The 15,900-nt window shown below is 39.2% G+C and overlaps 1 long non-coding RNA gene across 1 annotated transcript; it reads right to left on the reverse strand.

The window, feature by feature from the left end:
- Nucleotides 1-12,635: 12,635 nt before the first annotated feature.
- On the reverse strand, nt 12,636-14,479 carry LOC311281228. Its single transcript, XR_014625779.1, has 3 exons — nt 14,277-14,479; nt 13,913-13,997; nt 12,636-12,874 (listed from the first exon to the last, which is right to left on the reverse strand). It is a non-coding gene; the product is annotated as an uncharacterized lncRNA (long non-coding RNA).
- Between the last annotated feature and the right edge of the window lie 1,421 nt (nt 14,480-15,900).

The raw sequence follows: 15,900 nt of genomic DNA on the forward strand, positions 1-15,900 counted from the left end.
ATAAACCTGATTGCAATGAGAGTTGAATAATTTCGATTACAACTGTAATTACATGTTATTTACAATCAAATGAAAATTTGTTATAGTTTAAATTTACATTAAATACAAATGCTTTTTTGACCCACTTATAGGACTTAAGTACATGCAATTTCATAATTAATTCTATTGTCTTTGACATATGGTTAAAGTGTACTTTCAAATGTATTGCCAAGCATGTAAACAAAGATATTCTTCAATGTCATTTCTATTTAAACTTGTATGTCACATATTAAAATTTATTTGCAATTACACATTTAATGATGATGGTGTGCGAGGTTAGTTTTTATGGCCCACTGCCTGTATGTTTTATGGTCCAAAATGGAAAAATAAAAATGATGGCCCAACTCACAAATGCACTTTGGGCAAAAATATGGTGTTTTATTTATATAGAGGTGTGCAGTATATACAAGTGAGTCCAAAACTGTACAAATATAACTCTTCCAAAAATATTAAATAAACAAAATAAACAAAAAAATATAATAAAATGTTAACCTGTATCCACAATTCACTGTTTCACAGAAGAAAATCACATTCAGATCACACAGAGGCACCACAATTGCACGCTCACGCATCGGCCTATACCGAGAGACCTTAAATGGATTTTCAAACACTCTTTTATACTGTTGGCTCCTCCCCTATTGGAGTCAACCATTTACAACAACCAGGGGGAGTATGACATTTTACAGTGTTCAAGTCCTACATTAACTCACACCCATAATCAACATCAATCAGAAATAAACCCATAAAATGCATACCTAAATCACATACTGTTCTTTTAAGACATAAATTAACATAAACACAACAACATTTTCTATATCACACAACACATTGTACCATGCGTTCCAGGTGGCGCCATTATTGCGGAGACATGACAGAGTGCTATGCACTAAAAAAAAAAAAAAAAAAAAAGTCTAAACATACGATTTATGTATTTGAATTGCATATAAAATTTCCATCCATTTGGATTACATAGTTTTAATATAAACCAATCAATAATCTGAATGTGATTCATATTTTTAAGTCATATATAAATTAAACAGATAAGATTTATGTAATTGTATTAATAAACTGAATGTGATTCATATTTGTCAGTCAATGACAATGAAACGGGTAAGATTATGTATTAGTACACAGAAAAACACAGATGTTAAATTAACACTGCTCAGTGTTCATATGTGTGCACACTACAGAGTTAAAGTACCATTGAAGCAGTGTTGAAGTTAATGAGATAATTAAGTGGTGATTGAGCATTAATTATGAACACCTGCTGTTAACAAGCAGAATCACTGAAGGAAAGAGAAACACAAGAACTACAACTGACTTCAGACACAGCCTTAGATGAAATCAACTGAAGATAAAATAAGACATTCAATCTGTGAAGATCTCAGCAGAGGAGGATTAAACAACTCAAACAAACAGCATTACCAGCTTCACTTATTACTAACCAGACTGACTTTATTTAATTTCCGTTTTAATTAAATCAATAGTTATATTTTAAAGTCACCATGATGGTGGTCAGTGTTTGCTTTAGTTGGGCTCTTGACCCTTGACTCTTTAATATAAAATTTTCTCTGGCTGCTATAATTGTGTGTTTAAAGCACATTTGTTGTAGCAAAAAAAGCCAAGAGAAAATGGGATCAGGTGATGTTGGCTGTTTATTGATGATGATGATGTCATCATCATGTAATTGCCTGATTCCCTGATCTTATTCAGTGTCTACTTTACAAGGTATTCTTGTCGCTTCATAAAATTAAGGATGAACCACTGTAGTCACATGTTTTAACGATGTATTTACTACCTTTCTGTGCCTTTGAAAGTGGTAATAACTTTGCAGTCTATGGGGGGGTCAGAAAGCTCTTGGATTTCATCAAAAATATCTTAATTTGTGTTCAGAAGATGAACGAAGGTCTTACAGGTTTGAAATGACATGAAGGTGAGTAATTATTGACAGAAGTTTCCTTTTTGGGTGAACTAACCCTTTAAAGGGATACTTCACCACTGGAAAGATGAATGTGTATTTAAATTGGGTCATTTATGTAGTAGAAATGTGAAATTATTTTAGAAGTTGGAGCCTTCTAGCCTGAGAAAAGCCAGAAAATGTATTTTTGGCTCATGTAGTTGAAAGACAACAACTCCCAGAATGCACTTGCTTCGCTGCCCTACGAGGCCCAAGCCACGGCTACCGGTTACAGAGGGCAGTATCGGAAGAAATGATACAACTAGGCTACTAGACTCGAAACTGAAAAGATGCCGTTTTATCATGAGTCCCCATGACGAGTTAGTCTGCCCCAGCTCGAATCTGCCCGGGCTCTTCGGACATGTCCGGCCGGGATTTCGAGATCGCCCAAAATGTCCGGGATTCGGCTTTTGCTTTCTACAGTCGGCATTCATTATGTTTACATTATTTGACACTGACACGTACGTGCCAGCTTTGCAGGTCATGCATTCTGCTTTACACGGATCCCGACCAAGACGAAAACACAGGAATTTTCTTAGCAAAGCTAAAACGCACATCAACCGATCACTTGTTTGGCGTTCATGTAAACACTACATTCAGATTCACCAATCGGGTGCGCATGTAAACATAATGAATGGCGACTGTAGAAAGCAAAAGCCGAATTCTGGACATTTTGGGCGGTCTCGAAATCCCAGCCGGACATGTCCGGGAAAAAGAGGACTTATGGTCACCCCTACTACTCAACTTTCTCCACAGAGCAAGAGCCTGTTAGCTTAGCTTAAAAAAAAAGATGGCTGACACTATTTGTACATTCTGTGAGTGAGATCCCACCCCCTATGGGTGGGTTGAAAACATGCAGAACTAGCTCCTACTACTGGCTGTAGTCTCTAGCCTCTGGCCAAAAAAGCCTCCGATGACGCAAAATGACGCTTTTTGAGTCATCGAAGGGTTTTTTCCTGACAAAAACTATAGAAATCTCTCGTCTCAGGGGTCATTTGAAAATACTACCGGGTTTCTACTGATACAAAGCTTAATGCTAATCGGTGAAGTATCCATTTAAGGACCTATTAGCCTGTGCCATTCATGACAGAACTTTGTAAAAGTGTACTCTCTTTATGTAAACTTAATTCACCTTTTATTTCATTAATATTGTGTTATTGTCAAGGTCATGCATTTATTATTGTGTTTTGTCCATGTTCCTGTTTTCTTTCAGTTTAGTTCCCTGTTTCCATAGTTACTAAGTTCTCCCTGTTTGTCACCTAGGTTACTGATTAATCCCACCTGTATCTAGTTTAGTTTTCTGTGTATAAGTACTGCCTGTTCTGTTCTATCCTCTGTTGGTTCTTGTTGTGATTTAGTGTGGTGAATGTGATTATTCTTTGTGTATTCTCCTGGTTAAACTCTCCGTGTTTACGAAATTATCTTTTTTAGATATTCTGCATCATGCATCTCATGTCTACCACCATACATGCGACAGAAGAACTGCCCCTGAGTAAACATGAGAAAACATGAAAAGGACTGTCACTCACAGCATGGCCGGCCGCTGGAGGAGTAAGTGGATGAGTTTCTGGCACATTACCATGTGGCATGCTGGAAATGAAAGCTTTAGCGTAAAGTTCTGCCAGGAAGACTCAATCAGCGCGTCATGTATTACCTCACTTCTAACCAATCATGTGTTATCACCTGCAGTATAAAAGATTGGTACTTACTTATATTTGTCTGAGTTCGCAGATGCTGACGCTGCCTATTACCTCCATCCTCCCCAACCACCACCAAGATGGTACCTTCCCCTTCATCCTCCCCACCACCACCAGGATGGTATACCTTCCCCTTCATCCTCCCCACCACCAGCAGGATGGTCCCTTCCTTTACCTCCAGGGGTCTGCTGTGCCCCTGCCTTCGTCTTCAGGCAGGGAATGCAGCTTTCGCTACCCTCGCATTGCACGCTAAGGACGGGGCCTACGCCAAAGAACTTTAGAAATTTATGCTTGCTGGGCTGTTAATAAATATACGCTTGTTATATCAATTTATCTCTCCCGAGTCTTTCTGGTAGAACTACTGGGATCACCATCCTTTAATTGAGACACCATCTCCCAACTCTGCAAATCTCTCTCTCTCTCTCTCTCTCTCTATATATATATATAGGCTATATATATATATATAAGGGGTGGAACGGTACATGTATTCGTATTGAACCGAATCGGTACAGGCTTCACTGTTCGGTGCATGAATTTACACGGTATAAAAATAAATAAAACTCGCGTGCAAATTAATTAATGTAATGCGGAACTACTGTTAGATACGCGGGTTCTTTAGGGACACCTAATCTGTAGCCCCGCCTTAAGATAGGTTTGTTTATACTTTCGTTGGCCTCCGCAGCGCGAGCCTCCCCAAATGGACGAGGCATTTATACTTCGCGCTCACCGGTGTACTATTCTTTGAAACGACAGGGTGCGACTCGGTGTAATTGTCCTCTAAACCATCAGGAATCAGCGGTGAGAAGTAAGGTACACTCGTGAATGTTTATTTTAGTACAACAACACTTTAGTACACCAAAACCACCCTACAAAAGAATCGTGTAAAGCAGTAAACCAGATTATTCCTTGTGACATTAAATGGATATGAGAACGTAACCTACAACTAAATTAACGTTATCTTACATAATTTCTAAACATTTTTATTTAGTTTTGTGAACCTTTTTATAAAACATGGCCATTTATTTTTATTATAAAATTACTTTATGTCTGCTATTGTAGGCTCATTTTGTTAATGTAAGCAACTAATTTAGACGCAAGAACTGGGTGCTGGTGCTGGTGCTGTGAGATGTACATGCTCGGCCAGATTCGGCTCGAAGTCGTGCATCTTCGGATGTGGAGCCGTGCACGCTAAAAAGCTGTGCACTGCACACCGCCACGCGAAATGTGGCCTTGCGCACCCAACGGGCACGACCGCCCACACTGCAATGACGACATTTTTGCCGTGCGCACCCTCGCGCTCGTGCGTCCGCACATAAATAAGAGATGCTTTATTTTCAGTTTTATAGCTGATTGTCTTATTTTGTTTACATCTTACTTTACACACTTCAGGGCAGGCTGTTGCAGCTAGCTCAGGGGAGAGACTGTATGACTGTATGACTGTATAGGTGGTACAGCCTGACACATGCACAATAAAAAAAATTGCCTTCTGCATTTTTGTTTTGCTTTTCCCTCCATTGTACCGAACTCGTACCGAACCGTGATGTCTGAACCGAGGTATGAACCGAACCGTGACTTCTGTGTACCGTTCCACCCCTAATATATATATATATATATATATATATATATACATACACACACATGTCCCCACCACTTTTGGTACACCACAGATGTACCTAATACAAATGAAACGTCTTTGAGTATTCACTTTGTTCATTTGTTAAATAAGAGGTGATCTGGCGCTGGAATGTGTTTTTTAAATCATGCAGGGTGTTGGTTGCTGCTGTTATCAGTGGCGGAAGGCAACCATGTTCTCTTGGCACCCGTGCGCTGTCTTCACACAGACGAGCGCTTAAATCTATAGCCCTTTTCACACAGACAGTCTTTACTGGTAAATTACCGTTAAGAGATTATGTGTGAACAGGACCTTTTCAAAAATACCGGTAAATCATTTCTGGCAATTCACCAGAATGAGACGTTGTAACATTACCAGTAAATTACTGGTATACTGCTGAGTGTGAACAAAGAATGATGATTACAGGTGTGAGCAAGTACATGGTTCGAATGTGCTGGTGTAAGAAGTCTTCTTTGGGCCAATCTCAAACAGTGTTGCCAAGTCTGCATTTTTCCCCACAGAATTGGGCTATTTTTACACTGTTGCTGAGGGTAGTTTTTCAAGTCCACGAGTTGAAGCAACCCAACCCATATAATGAATGGGGGACAGATGTTTTAGAAAAGATTTAAACCACAGCAATAGGATCACTGAGTATGAAAATGGGAAACAAGTGTGATATGTAAAAAAATCATTAGGACTACCTCTCTGTTCTAGATCATCCATGAATTTAAAATATTAGATGAAGAAATTATTTTGTGTACACAGAAGTTAGCCAGCCCATCCAAGCAAGCTGCACGGGAGATTCGAGAGAGCCCACCGCAGACTGTGGAGATTGGTCTGCCGCAATAGACGAGCCTGAGCCTGCAAAGAGGACGGAAAGAGACATCGCCCCGGAGCCTGAGCCTGACCAGTCTGACCAGGTGCATGAGCCGGGCAACACCGTGCGTCACTGAGGGAGTGCTTGTGGAGTTCGAGGGCATGGAGGAAACCCCCGCCACTGTGGATGTGAATTAAATGGCCTCTGGAAATTACATGGACAGTCTGAAAGTGTTTGAGGAGGTAAATCCCCTGCTTCTCCCAGCCCCGAGTCTCCTGTTTGTCCACTGGTTTCGCCCAGCCCCATGTCGCCTGTGCTCCCAGTGATCTCTCCCAGCCTCCCTCTCCCACCTCATCTTCCCAAATCAGCCAGTACCTCAGCCCCTCTGCATCTCTAACACCTCTTTGTAAGGAATTGTCTCTGAGCTTCAGTTCTCCAGCTCCTCCCAGTAAGGAGGTTCCCCTGGCTCCGCTTCCAGCCAAAGAACCCATCACTCCACCACGGCCTGTCGACCTATTAGCTTCGTCTTGGCTGCTCCCTCCCTAGGTTTCCACCAGAAACCATCATCCTGATGGCTCCACCTGGCTCCCTCTTCCCACTGGCTGCGCCTTGGTCAGACGTTGTCCAGCCTCCACCTTCATCCTCAGTCCCACCGGCTCCGCCTCAGTCCTCAGGCTCCCTGGTTCCTCCGCCTCGGTCTTCAGTGCCAGCGATGTCACTTGGGCTCTTCGTCGTGTCAGCTCTACTTGGGTCTCCATCTCCAGCGCTTCCATCTCCATCAGTCACCTTCATTGTGTTGTCAGCCAAGTCTCCACCATGGCTCATCCCTCCCTCGACTCCGCCCTGGGGCCAGAGTCCTGCATGGGTCCGATTTTGTAAATCCGCACCCGCCCGTACCCGCAGTGCTTAAAACCGCATCCGACCCGTTTTCCGACAGCAGCACTAATTAAAATCCGCACCCGACCTGCTTAAAATAGAACTGACACCCGACCCACACCCGAAATAAAATCAGTTTAGCCAATCACATTATAGACACAATTACAAAAATGTTTATTGCCAGGTCATACAGAAGTTATTACACGACAATTAACACAAGGACAACTTCAGCCGAAGCTGTCAAAAGGCCGATACACGAAGAACATGGCTAACGTTACCACAAAACTGAGTAGCCATGTAACATTTTACCAATCGAACAGACGCGGCTACAACACTATATCGTCCAGCCTATTTGACAATTTTGGGTTCAAACATGCCCTGCACACCACACATACTTAACAGTGTTAAATTTGAAAAATACTGTTCGATAGAACTGCTTGGTTTGTTACCACAGTTATCGGCGTGCTTCCTCAGCGATGAAGTTCCACATTTGCTGCTATCCAACACGAAAATGCATGCAGCAAATAAGCCTTTCACAATATTTCCTTGATGACGTATTGTCGACAACTTTACAATCTCCACTAGCTATTCTTTTCTTCAACTCCTCAGCATCCATCTCGACGACTGCAAGCAGATCGCGCACGCGGTTATGATACATTTTTAAAAGTGAAAGTAGCCTAGGTAACATTATAGATTCCTGGGAGGGCGTGGCGCGTGGGCACAAATAAAGTGATGTGGATTTTTGATTATTTTATCAACTTGAAATACAGGCATATTTTTGTAGATGTGTTCCTAAAAATATGCATATATTTTTACGTTTGCATGTGATTGTTTTAAAACCGTGTTTAGACCCGTGTTTCCCCCGTGTCCGACCCGACCCGTATCCGACACAATTGGATATTTTTCACCCGTTTGAGCAAAATTTGCCCGTCGGGTACCCTAACCCGTGCAGGACTCTACCTGGGGCCTCGTCCTGACTGGACTCGCTTCTCCTGCTCATGGCTCCTCCCTCCTCCCACTTCCCCCTGGACTAATTTGTTTGACTTTTTTTATCTCCTGTTCCATGTCCCCCTCTAGAGACCCCGCCCTCCCTCCTCAGTTGGAACTGGGTTGTTTGTTTGTTCCTTTGATTGATGTATTCCATCCACATGTTGTCTAATTAATTAACTCATTAGTTCCTGTGTATTTATACTCTGTGTTTGGTTCAGTTCCTTTGTCTGGTGTCATCTATGTTATGTGGATACGTTTGCCTGTGTTCCTACATTTCTCCGCATTATTCCTGAATGTTCCCTCGTCGTAAGCTCTTTATAGCAGCCACCCATGACACAGGGTACCTTTAGTGTCCCCTGCACGTCGAAAAACAACAGGGTGCATAAAAAAGTGCACAAAACAGGTCCTGACCAAGTGTAAATATGTGACGAGTTGGGAGTGAGAAAGTGTTGAAACTATTCTTATAAGAAGAGGTTTGTGTGTTTTGTAAGATCATGTGACGCTTTGACCTTTGAACATGTTTATGTGTCAGCAGCCTGTGCATTGCTCTCTCTCTCTCTCTCTCTCTCTCTCTCTCTCTCTCTCTCTCTCTCTCTCTCTCTCTCTCTCTCTCTCTCTCTCTCTCTCTCTCTCTCTCTCTCTCTCTCTCCCCCTGCTTCTCTCTCTTCTGCTGGTCTCTGCCTTTCTCTCTCTTTCATTCCCATGAGGTCAGTTTCACAGTAACCCGAGACCTTTGCATTTTAAATATATGTGACATTGCGCAGTGAAAAAAATGCTTAGTCTGGGGATGTTGAGGGTATTTTTAGTAGTGTTGTGAATAGCACCACTATTACTATTTTTTAGATCAAGTCTAATTATTTGTACAAACATTTAACACTAAGGATTCAACTTCGTTTACAGACATGAATGATTCCTAAAATATTGAGAGATTTGCTAATACTTCTCTAAGAGGCATCATTTTTTCACCACAAAACTCATTTGTCCCTTCTCCTTGATTTTCCTTTTATCCTCCTTCTGTCCTAGGAGTTATTAATGACGGAGGTGATGGACAGAGTCTGCGAATATGAATGCGAAATTCATTGTGAGGATTTTGTCATTGTACTGATTTGGCATCAGTAATCAGGATTAACTAGCTCTGTTTGAGCTTACACTATATCCAGATGGCACAGCCTCAGACACACCACAATCCATTCATTACCTGTCTAATTATATTGCTCTCAAAAATGGTACAGTGTAAAAAAAAAAAAAAATTGTGAATTAAACAGAGATTATTTGAGTATGTTTTTTCAAGATCTCAGTCTTTCTACTTTCAAAATGTCATGTTTAATTCAATGTGTTACTTTTTTTTATTATTATTATTTGTGAAATTTACTAGCAATTTCAGAGTGTTTCAAAGTTAACCTGGTTTTACACATGGTGCACAGATTTTTTTTCAGTTTAACAGAAAACAAAATCATCTTCACTACTCCAGGTTAGCGGCAATAATCTTAGCTTTGTTTTAGTCGAGAGGAGAAAAGTAACCTATTGAGTTCCTCAAGCAGAACTGTGTTTTCCATTTTATATTCTGCTAATGTCAAAAAATAATAAGTATTTATTATATTTGGACAAACAGATATTCCAATCAGGGTTATTATTGTTAACTAAGACTAAAACTAAAACAAACAAAAAAACATTTTCATTACTTATGTACAATACTTAAATACAATAAACATTAACTGAAATTAAATATTAAAAAAACTTTCAATTCAGGTAGTTGGTAAGGCAACATTTCTCATTTCATTTAGTTGAAGTACTAAAATAACTAAATAAACTAAAAAGTAACGCTTAATGAACTACAGACATATCTAAAAAAAAAGAAAAAACTTTAATTAAAATTAATAAATTAATAAATTAATCTAAAATCCACCCTGAAACTGCTTGCAAAAACAAAAGCCCTGTGACCCAATCTACAGTGAGGAAAATAAGTATTTGAACACCCTGCTATTTTGCAAGTTCTCCCACTTGGAAATCATGGAGGGGTCTGAAATTGTCATCGTAGGTGCATGTCCACTGTGAGAGACATAATCTAAAATAAAAAAATCCAGAAATCACAATATATGATTTTTTAACTATTTATTTGTACACTCTAAAAAATGCTGGGTTAAAAACAACCCAATTTGGGTTATTTGACAACCCAGCGCTGGGTAAATATTGGACAGAACACATGCTGGGTTATTTTGACCCAGCAGGTTGGGTTTTTATACATTAACCCATCTGCTGGGTTGTTTTTAATCAGTGCTGGGTCAAACAACCCCCATGCTACAGGTTATTCATTTTAGATAATAATAATAATAAAAAAATGAATAAAAAATAAATAAATATTAATAACAATAATAACACTACTGTTTATTGATTCAATTAAAGTGTTTATTCCAGGAAATTAATATAATCAAATACATTCATGTTAAAAAAACAGTTAGACATCTGCAACATAAACGGAGGCCCACAAAAATAATTTGTGCTAAAATGTTGGTATGTTAAAAGATTATAAAATGGTAAGATTCTCAAAATTCAAAACTCTACACTAATAAACTGTAAAATAGCCTATAGCTAAAGATTCTCTTCACAAAGAATACAATAAAAAACACATAAGTACATACATTGCAATTCACTTAAATAAGCAATCATTTAGTCCTGTGCAGCAAAAATGGGAGGCACATAAAAACTCTGCGTATAAACAGTAAGTACAGTACATACATTACAATTCATTTTAAATAAGCAATCATTTAGTCATGTGTAGCAAAATAAAAACATGAAACTCTATACCTATAAACTGTAAAATAGCCTAGCTAAAAATTATCTTCACAAAAAGATAAAAAAATAAAAAAAATAAAAAAACTGAGTCAACTGTTCCAGAGTTTCCACATTCACCAAAAAACTGTCCAGCCATTCCAAGCTCCAAGACAAAGGGGAAGGGCTTTGCTTCTCTCTGCCTTTCCAGGTAAAAAGCACCATGTTGGTTCCAGACTAAATGAGGAAAAGACAATATCAGACAGATAATTATCTAAAAGTGTGTCTTAGGTTTTCATAAGATCAGTCTTAAATTAGTTAAATACCGTCTTAAATTAACTTAAAGAATTAGTTCACCCCAAAATATAAATTTCCTCATCATTTACTCACCCCAATGCCATCCAAGATATCCATGTCTTTCTTTCTTCAGTGGAAAATAAATTAAGTTTTTTTGAGGAAAACATTTCATTTAAATTCTACACAGAATGGACTTAAATGGTAGAGACTCTGAAGCTGCATTGAGACGGACATTTGAACCTTCTTTGAATGTTGGGATAGTTGGTTGTCATTAAAGTCCATTCTGTGTAGAATAATCCTCAAATGTTTTCCTCAAAAAACTTAATTTCTCTTCCACTGAAGAAAGAAAGACATGGATATCTTGGAAGACATTGGGGTGAGTAAATTATTAGGAAATTTTCATTTTGGGGTGAACTAATCCTTTTAAAGCAGTGGTTCTCAACTCCAGTCCTCGGGACCTGCTGCTCTGCACATTTTGTATGTCTCTCTTATCTGACACACTCAGTTCAGTTCATGGAGTCTCTCCTGACGAGCTGATGATCTGATTCAGGTGTGTTAAATAAGGGAGACATACAAAATGTGCAGAGCAGTAGGTCCCGAGGACTGGAGTTGAGAACCACTGCTTTAAAGAGTTGTGAGAAAATGAAATGCGTGTCAGATCCAAGCAGCAATAACCATAAACGATTAAAACGATTTATCGTGCAGCCCTACAAACAGGTGTAAAGAAATGAGCCTGCTCTTTTTGTCCCCTATTGTTTTACTTACCGGTTGTACATCAATGAATGAGGTTCTTGCGTCTTGAATAGTTGGCCGAAAGGTTTTGTGGCCAATCTTGTACAGGCGGGGGAATGACAGGCAGGATTGTAAGTGCTAGTATGCCTTTGGAATCTAAGAATAGAAAAATGGCAAATTAGAATTTGTTCGGTCATCAGCTTTTAAATTAAGCAAAGTGCATTTCTAACTAAGGTCAACTTAGAATGAGTGAAATTAGCTTAAAAGACCTGTACAAGTTTCTTTCTTCTGCTGAACACAAAAAGATTTTTTAAAGAATGTCAGTAACAAGATAGTTGACGGTAGCCACTGACTTCCATAATAGGAAAAAAGTACTATAAAAGTCAATGGCTACTGTTAACTGTTTTGTTACCAACATTTTTTCAAATATCTTCTTTTGTGTTCAGGAGAAGAAAGTCATTCAGGTTTGTAATAACATGAGGGTGAGTAAATGACGACAGAATTTTCCTTTTCAGGTGAGCTATCCCTTAAAGCAGTGCTTCTCAAACCCGTCCTGGTGCACATTTTGTATCTCTCCCTCATTTAACACACCTGATTCAGCTCATTAGTACAGACTGCAAAATTTAAATTGGGTGTGTCTGATGAGGGAGACATCCAAAATTATGGGGGGTCCCAGGACATTTGAGAACCACTGCCTTAAACCAAGAAAGGGGCAAACAAGCAAGGCTATCTATGCAATTACACTGACAATGACTAAGCACAGAAGTGGTACCCTATGCCAGCCCTACAATATAACTGGTTTAAATTCACCCTACATGGTTTGACATTAAGTCTTGTCATGTGCTTGTACTTTGGTACTTGTACATGTAAATTGGCCATTCATGTTTTTGAGCTTATTTATTGTGAATGGTGTAGCAAACTCTGTTAAGGGTTAGGGTTGGCACTGGATGCAACTGTGAAAAAAAGATTACCTACAAAGAAAGAGAATTTGAAATGCAAAATTGTTCATCACATATTTACCAGCAATTTTTCAATGAGGCACTCAAGATTCCAGTTGAGGAGTTTTTGTTGAACAAAAATGTCCATTGCTGTAAAAGAAAAGAAGGAAACATCTGATTAGTAATATCTTTACAAAGTTAGCATGTCTTATACAATGCTTTTAAAATTAATTTTTATGCTGGCTCCAGTTAATTAAAAAAAAAAAATATATATATATATATATATATATATAAATCATTTTATTGAATCATTACTTAAAAAAATATTTTTAACAGCTTAATTAACTATTGTTAATTCACAAGACTGTAAACAGAAGAAATGTTCATTTTGTGGATAATTAAAAAAATATTTTATAAAATCACCTGTAGATATTTCATAGAATATTTTTTATTCATTCCAATGTATTAGTCTATCGGTATAACAATCGCCTGAGGGCATTGCGTCCATTGACTTATTTGATTGCAGTTTCAAGATAAGTAAAAATAATAAATAAATGTTGTTAATGTTTATTCTTCCTGACAGTTTTTTTTTTTTAAATTCATTCACGATTCAATGATCATCATAGTTAGTTATTTTAATGATTGTGAACCAAATTGCATGACAAACCAAAATAATAAATTGTATTAGGCTATTTAATACATAAGCTTGGTTCCTCCTAAGGTTTTTTTTCCTCTCCATTCTGTCACCTGATGGAGTGTGGGTTCCTTGCCACTGTTGTCTCTGGCTTGCTTAGTTAGGGGCACTTAGTTTTCAACAATATTATTGATTTAATTGCACTGACAATATCAGAAGATAACTGAACTGAACTGAATGACTCTTTTTTTCAGAGCCGGTTTAAGACCAAATTGTACTTCAGTAACTACTTTGATTATCTTCACATAGTTTCTGAACGTAACTGAAGCAACACTGAACTGACTTCAAATGAACAAAGACAGTTTTTGATAAGAATTGTACTGAGCTGGACGATGACATCACTGTTTTCTGCAGAAATGCTTAGCCAAATTGAACTAAGGCGCACGCACCCAAACACAGAGAACATACTGCAGCATAAGAAAATATTTTATGTAAAGCTACCTTTCGAAAACGACTAACAAAAACAGTTAAATAATAGGTAACGTTAGACTTACAGCTTCTTTAGCATATCCAGCCACTAGCCAGTGACGTTACACTGCATCCATCCAACACCGCCGAGTCAAGTAACCCGCAACATTTCTGGAGATAAAACAGACACCAACAACTGTACTTAGACATTGTGACCGTGTTATAATTGGAATAATTGATTACAGACCGTGTAAAAATAATGAATGTTATGTGTAACGTAACGTTAGCATAACGGTCGCTAGTTCGACAGACGCAAAATCTAGACTAGAGCATTTGGTCCGTCGTCAAAAATTCATAGTTCATTTCAACATAACTTCTTGTTGACTTTCTGACTTCTTTGACTAACATTACTTAACGTTAGGATAGTTTTAATAAAACAGGGTTGCTCACCTTTATGCTCGCTCCTGCTTGAACCTCTCGTCCTCCTGTTGACGTAGTGAATAGTAGTGATTTGAACAGTGTGGACAAAAGCGGCGCGCGCGACTCGCGAGGAGGTAAGCGCTGGGTCAAAATTTCCAAAACAAACCCAAATGCTGGGTCATTGTCAGCTGATTCCTGAGAAAATAACCCAGCAACATAGTCAAAATGCTCAACCCAGCATTTGGGTTTAAAAAATAACCCAGCATTTTTTAGAGTGTATGATACAGCTGCAAATAAGTATTTGAACACCTGTCTATCAGCTAGAATTCTGACCCTCAAAGACCTGTTAGTCTGCCTTTAAAATGTCCACCTCCACTCCATTTATTATCCTAAATTAGATGCACCTGTTTGAGGTCGTTAGCTGCATAAAGACACCTGTCCACCCCATACAATCAGTAAGAATCCAACTACTAACATGGCCAAGACCAAAGAGCTGTCCAAAGACACTAGAGACAAAATTGTACACCTCCACAAGGCTGGAAAGGGCTACGGGGAAATTGCCAAGCAGCTTGGTGAAAAAAGGTCCACTGTTGGAGCAATCATTAGAAAATGGAAGAAGCTAAACATGACTGTCAATCTCCCTCGGACTGGGGCTCCATGCAAGATCTCACCTCGTGGGGTCTCAATGATCCTAAGAAAGGTGAGAAATCAGCCCAGAACTACACGGGAGAAACTGGTCAATGACCTGAAAAGAGCTGGGACCACCGTTTCCAAGATTACTGTTGGTAATACACTAAGACGTCATGGTTTGAAATCATGCATGGCACGGAAGGTTCCCCTGCGTAAACCAGCACATGTCAAGGCCCGTCTTAAGTTTGCCAATGACCATTTGGATGATCCAGAGGAGTCATGGGAGAAAGTCATGTGGTCAGATGAGACCAAAATAGAACTTTTTGGTCATAATTCCACTAAACGTGTTTGGAGGAAGAAGAATGATGAGTACCATCCCAAGAACACCATCCCTACTGTGAAGCATGGGGGTGGTAGCATCATGCTTTGGGGGTGTTTTTCTGCACATGGGACAGGGCGACTGCACTGTATTAAGGAGAGGATGACCGGGGCCATGTATTGTGAGATTTTGGGGAACAACCTCCTTCCCTCAGTTAGAGCATTGAAGATGGGTCGAGGCTGGGTCTTCCAACATGACAATGACCCGAAGCACACAGCCAGGATAACCAAGGAGTGGCTCTGTAAGAAGCATATCAAGGTTCTGGCGTGGCCTAGCCAGTCTCCAGACCTAAATCCAATAGAGAATCTTTGGAGGGAGCTCAAACTCCGTGTTTCTCAGCGACAGCCCAGAAACCTGACTGATCTAGAGAAGATCTGTGTGGAGGAGTGGGCCAAAATCCCTCCTGCAGTGTGTGCAAACCTGGTGAAAAACTACAGGAAACGTTTGACCTCTGTAATTGCAAACAAAGGCTACTGTACCAAATATTAACATTGATTTTCTCAGGTGTTCAAATACTTATTTGCAGCTGTATCATACAAATAAATAGTTAAAAAATCATACATTGTGATTTCTAGATTTTTTTTTTAGATTATGTCTCTCACAGTGGACATGCACCTACGATGACAATTTCAGACCCCTCCATGA

The sequence above is a fragment of the Rutilus rutilus genome, assembly GCF_951802725.1.
Source record: "Rutilus rutilus genome assembly, chromosome: 21".
Lineage (NCBI taxonomy): Eukaryota > Metazoa > Chordata > Actinopteri > Cypriniformes > Leuciscidae > Rutilus > Rutilus rutilus.